Source organism: Elephantulus edwardii, unplaced genomic scaffold (assembly GCF_000299155.1).
Source record: "Elephantulus edwardii isolate Elephantulus edwardi_28Jun2011 unplaced genomic scaffold, EleEdw1.0 scaffold00080, whole genome shotgun sequence".
Taxonomy (NCBI): domain Eukaryota; kingdom Metazoa; phylum Chordata; class Mammalia; order Macroscelidea; family Macroscelididae; genus Elephantulus; species Elephantulus edwardii.
In genome coordinates, this window is record NW_006399830.1 from 11,212,888 (window position 1) to 11,218,250 (window position 5,363).

The 5,363-nt window shown below is 51.8% G+C and overlaps 1 protein-coding gene across 1 annotated transcript in view; it reads right to left on the reverse strand.

Moving 5' to 3' along the window:
• The window catches only part of CLIP2 (CAP-GLY domain containing linker protein 2), a 48,715-nt gene that overhangs the window by 34,065 nt on the left and 9,287 nt on the right, over positions 1-5,363 (reverse strand). The window lies entirely within an intron of this gene.

Below are 5,363 nucleotides of genomic sequence, written 5' to 3' on the forward strand. Positions count from 1 at the left end.
AAAATTAATAAAATATAATTATAGAAAAAAAAGAAGAAGAATGTTTAGCTGTATACTTTCAACAACAATTTAAAAAGGAAGCCACACAGCTCCTAGGTGGGGTCCAGAGGACACTGCTTCTCCCCCTGCGGATGTGGACAGCCGCGGCAGCAGCAAAGTACATGGTCACCTCAGCCTGGGCACAGGGAGAGGCACTGACTCTGCTACCAGCCTGATGTACAACAGCGCAACTGGCCTTCCCAGTTAACCCAGCTCTTCCCATTCTACAGATGAGGAAACTGATGCTCGGTCACAGCAGGTGGCTGACCTGGAACCAACCTCTGCTAGAAGGTCTCAGGCTCTGGGCCCGGAATACTTCCCTTCATCCGACGAACACGTACACCGAGGGTGTTTATCAAAGCATCTGCCAGACCAAGTCCGACTCCACAATCACCCCAATATTAGACTCAGCTAGATGCACCCAGGATCTAGTGGGGAGAAACTGCACTGCACGGGAGAAGAATGGGCCATTTCCTCTGTGCGATTCACAGCCCTGAAAACCCACTGGAGGGTCAGCTATAGGTCAGTTCTGACTCGACAGTACACAACAACAATCAACTCTTACGGTTTCCTACGAACAGGGAACAACCTTGCATTCCTTTTAAATAGTACGAGCTTTCAGGAAACGTTTACACAGCAAACTAGGATCTCATTTGACAGTTTCTGTGCAAATTGTTCAATGAAATTAGTTATGTCTTCCATAATGTGTCATCATTCTCTTTTCATTACATCTGGTTGTTCCGTTACCTGTACTCTAGCTTCCCTACCCCTTATCTTTTCACCTTTTCTACAGCTTAACTGATAGTCTTCTGGTTGCATGCTCATGCTTTTATAATCCCATCTTTTACTCCTTCCTTTACAGACACATCTTCTATTTGTTATTTAGAGGGTGGAAGTTGGGTGTGGGGTGGCCCTACGGTTCCTCTCTTTTGCCAACAATATTCCACATGGCAAAGGCCACAACCGTGGGGTGGTGGGTCAGGATCTGGCGTCCTACAGACCAGTCTGTGAACCCCAGCTCCTCCGTTTCCTGTGTGACCTTGGGAAAGCTCTGTCACCTGTATCTCTGTCATAGTTACCAAGTGTTGAGCCAACTCTGCCTCCTGGTGACCCCACGTGCCACAGTTGAATCGTACTCCCCAGGGTTTCCAATGGCTGATTCTTCCCCCCCCAAGACCAGACCTGCAGTCTTTTCCTCCGAGACATTTTTCGGGGCTTGAGCCCCCCATCTTCCAGTTAGCAGCCAAGCTCTTTTAACTACCTGCACCACGCGGGGCAGATCTGAGTTAACACTGCTTAGAACAGCCCCTCATCCAGAGCAAATAAAGAAGAAACAACAGTTTGTATTGCTGCTTTGATGAAACAAATTTCTGTTTAGAAGGAGCAAGCAAAAACCACAAAACGCCGGAGCCTTCAGTGGCATAAACAGCTGAGTGCTCAACTACTATGCCAAAGGTTGGCAGTTCAAACCCCACCTCGGCAGACAGGCCTGACAGTCTGCTTCTGAAAGGTCACATGCCTGGAAACCCAGCGGAGCCCAGTTCTCTCATCCACACACGTGGGGCTGCCGTGCACCTGAGTGTTACGGCTTGTGGGGGGGTTTGGGCTGACTTTTAGAAGCAGATCACGAGGCCTTTGCTCCTAGTCTGTCTTGGTCTAAGCCCCACTGAACCTGTTCAGCAGCCTCAAAGCAACTTGTAAGCTTCTTCTGACAGAAAGGGGGTGACTGTGCACAAGGTGAACTGGCCAGGATGGAACCCGGGTCTCCTACAGCTGAGAACGCAATCCCTGGGCCAGGAGAGCCCCGACTCTGATCTGGCAGTTTGTTGTTATACAAGCCATTGAGTTCAAACCCACTCATAGCTGACCCTCCAGCGGGTTTTCAGAGGCAGTAAATCCTATGGGAGTAGACTGCCCATCCTTTCGCTCAGAGCAGCGGGTAGGATTCGAACCACATGCCTTTGAGATTGCAGTGTAGCTTCTTACTACGAGGCCATCAGAGCTGATGCTTGAACAGGTTGACACTCTTGAGCAAGAGGTTCCTGCCAGGCAGGGGTCGCCAGGCAGGGGTCATCAGGCAGGGGTGGCCAGGCAAGAGTCGCCAGGCCAAAGCTGAGCCCAGCAAGCCCCGTCTTCCTCTTACCCCCTACAACGTACCCCGGGTGGGGGGAGCTCAGCACCCCACACCCCTTTCTGCTCCCTATCTCTGGTACTTTCTTGCCAGGGGCTCTGAGGGAGGTGCAGTGAATCCTTGTAGACCAGCTAAGAGCTTGTCTTCTGTCCTCTGTCTGATCAGAAATCCCAAGTGGAAGGGGACCCAGCATGGCTATTCTGAGCAGGGGGCTGCCCTTTCAGCTGTCTTCTCCCCAGCTGTCCCAGCCCAGACAGACCCTCAGGTAATCGTCCCACCGTCCCTACCCCCACTCAGGGGGATACAGTCAGAAACCAGTTGTTGGAGCAGCTGTTCAAATCCTGGTCCCAGGCTGTGCAAGGCACCTGGTACCAGGCGTCACAGTCTCCCTTTGTCGTCTCCCCTGATCCACTCCGCCAAGGACAAGCCCTCACCAGACCCCTCACACTGCCAACATCTCCATTTTCTCAAAGCTCGGCCTCAATTTCCCCAGAGACGACAAAGGACCAGAGCGGGAATGGGGGATCATTCTCCCCATTTCCCTTCCTCCCGGGAGGCGCTGTGTCTGCACCTTCACAGACTCTCAGTGGGCTTTGGGGGTGGTCTGGAAGCTCCCCAAGGGTGGCCGTGTGTACCCCACACAGCAGACACTCCGAACCCCCATGAAGGGAAAAGGGCTGTGAATTCCCAGGCAGTTCTGATGGTCGGAGAGACAACTCACCAAACAGACAAGGGAAGTCCCGCCCCCACCCCCGCCGAGTCCCCAGACACAGGCACAAGGGGACTTAATCTGGGTTTCAAGTTCAAAGCAGAATTTTTATGAAAAGGGCTGGAGGAGATGGTGTGGGGGCTACAGCTGGTGGGCTGGTCCAGTGGCAGGTGGGGACTGGGGGGGATACAGATGAGAGGGCTGGGGGTCCAGACAGAGCGTGTCCTCCTTGAAGTCCTAAATCCTGCCTTGCTGAGGAACTGGAGACAGGCCTCTGGACTCGCTCGACAAGCCTGAGCCAAAAGGGACCCTGTCCACTGAACAGCCACTAAGGGGGGCTAGGGACCCCAGGAATGGGCCACACGAGGGCCCGAAAAGTGTAGAACAGGACAGGCTGCTAGTTCAGCTTGCCGTAAATGAGAGGACCTGACTCCACACATGGGATGTGGCGTGCTGCATCACCTCTCTGCCAAGGTCAAGTTCAACTCATGATCCTGTGGTAACAGAGTGGGGTCTCATCAGCGTTTTCTGAGCTGTCATCTTATAAACCAGATCACCAAGTCTGTCTTCCAGTGCAAACGGAGGGAGGTAGCGTGGCGCTTCAAACTGATAACCTTCAGGATAGTTCAAAGTCAAGCCTCAAGCTCACTGCCGTTGAGTTGGAACTGAGCCCGTCGAGTTTCCGCAGTTGTAAACGGCACAGGAGGAGACCGCCCACCTTTCTCCTGTTGTGCCGTTGGTGGGTTTGAACCTTCAGAGACACAGCCTTTGCTTTAGTGGTGTAAGTCCCGAGGGGCCACGCCACCGAAGCTCCCTCTCAGGATAGCTGGTTTATTGTTACTTTGTGCCGTCAAACCGACTACAATCCACAACAACCCTTCAACAATGAGCCCTGTTCTGAGCCAAGCTCACCATCTCGGACACAACTGACCCCAGTACCACAGTCAGGGTGTCAATGCGCCTCGTCCAGGGTCTTCCTCTCCTGCGGTGACCTCTACCCTTCCAAGCATGATGTCCTCTCCAAGGACTGGGTGGTCCCTTGGAGATACATTAAATATTAAAATATTCTCTCTCTTTTCCCAGTAACTACCGAGTCAGCCATAACTCAGTAAATGGATGGCAAATACATTAACCTTTTGCACCACCCAGACTCCTATGTGTGTGTGCGTGTGTATGTGTGTGTATACACACACACACACACACACACACATTACTGTACATCTGAAAATCAAGTCCACTTGGACGTTACTGGCCCCGATTCTCCCCAGGGGGGTACCCTCCCATCAGACCAGCATCTAGAACTCCCTCCATGGACCCCACTCTGCTTCTCAGTTCCTCTCAGCTCAGTGCCTGCAGCTCATGAGCCCTCCTGTGGTGGACACTGTCCTTGCTGAGGACCCCAGAGTCCCCTCCTCTGAAAAGCACACCGAAGTACGCCAGTCCCTCCAGTCCACGTTGGCTCTCTAAACAGGAGTCATGCTCACCCTCAGCTTTTATAAGGAACCCCGGTTACTGTTACTGAAGTATGCCAAGCAGCATCTATTTAAAGCATACATTCTGACCACTCTTGACCCCTGCACGTTGTCGTTAGGTGCGAGAGAACTGACTGAGGACTTGTAGCGACCCCGTGTGACACAGGGGAGCTGCCCCAGAGAGTTCTCTTGGCTGTGACCTTCACTGATCACCTACAGAGCCGTCTGTGGTTTTGAACAGTCAACCTTCCGGTCTGCAGCCAAGGCTGAACTGTTTGTGGCACCAGGGCCCCACAGCTCATGTCATAAAAATAATGATACACAACATTTGAAAAATAAAAACCTTAAAAAAAATAGGAATGTCATCTGTGGCCCATTTTCTGAGGAAATAATTCAGAAAGAAAAACCTGACTGGGTCATTCCACAAGAAAAGCGGAGCCCGTGTGTCCAGGCACCGGGCAGCCATGAATAAATCAACCACAGGCCGTGACACCGTCACTCGTACTCTGAAGATGATGGCCCCAAGTGATGTGGAGAAGCGTTTATGGTGGATTACTCACGAAAACAGGTGTTGAACAAATGGAAAGCAGAAAAACCAATTTGGAGGGCCTTGCAGGGACCCCAGTGTTGCTGCTCCTGGACACGGGAGCGAGGTCCACACAGGCCCAGGCCCTGCCAGTCACAGCGGCAGCAAAGCAAGTCTACACCAGCACTGCCCTTCAGAAGTGACCCCCAGCTGTCCCACAGAACGTGGCCCTGAGACGCTAATACCAAAAAAAACCCCACTGCCACTGCGTCAATCCCAACTCAGGGAGCCCTTCCACTGGGTTCCCAAGGCAGTAAATCTTTACAGGGGAGACTGCCCACTGTCCTCCTGAAGAGTAGCGGGAGGATCTGAACCACCAACCTTCCAGTCACAAGGTTATCAGAGGAAATTCTATTATTATTATTATTATTATTATTATTATTATTATTATTATTATTATTATTATTGTGTGTGTACCATCAAATC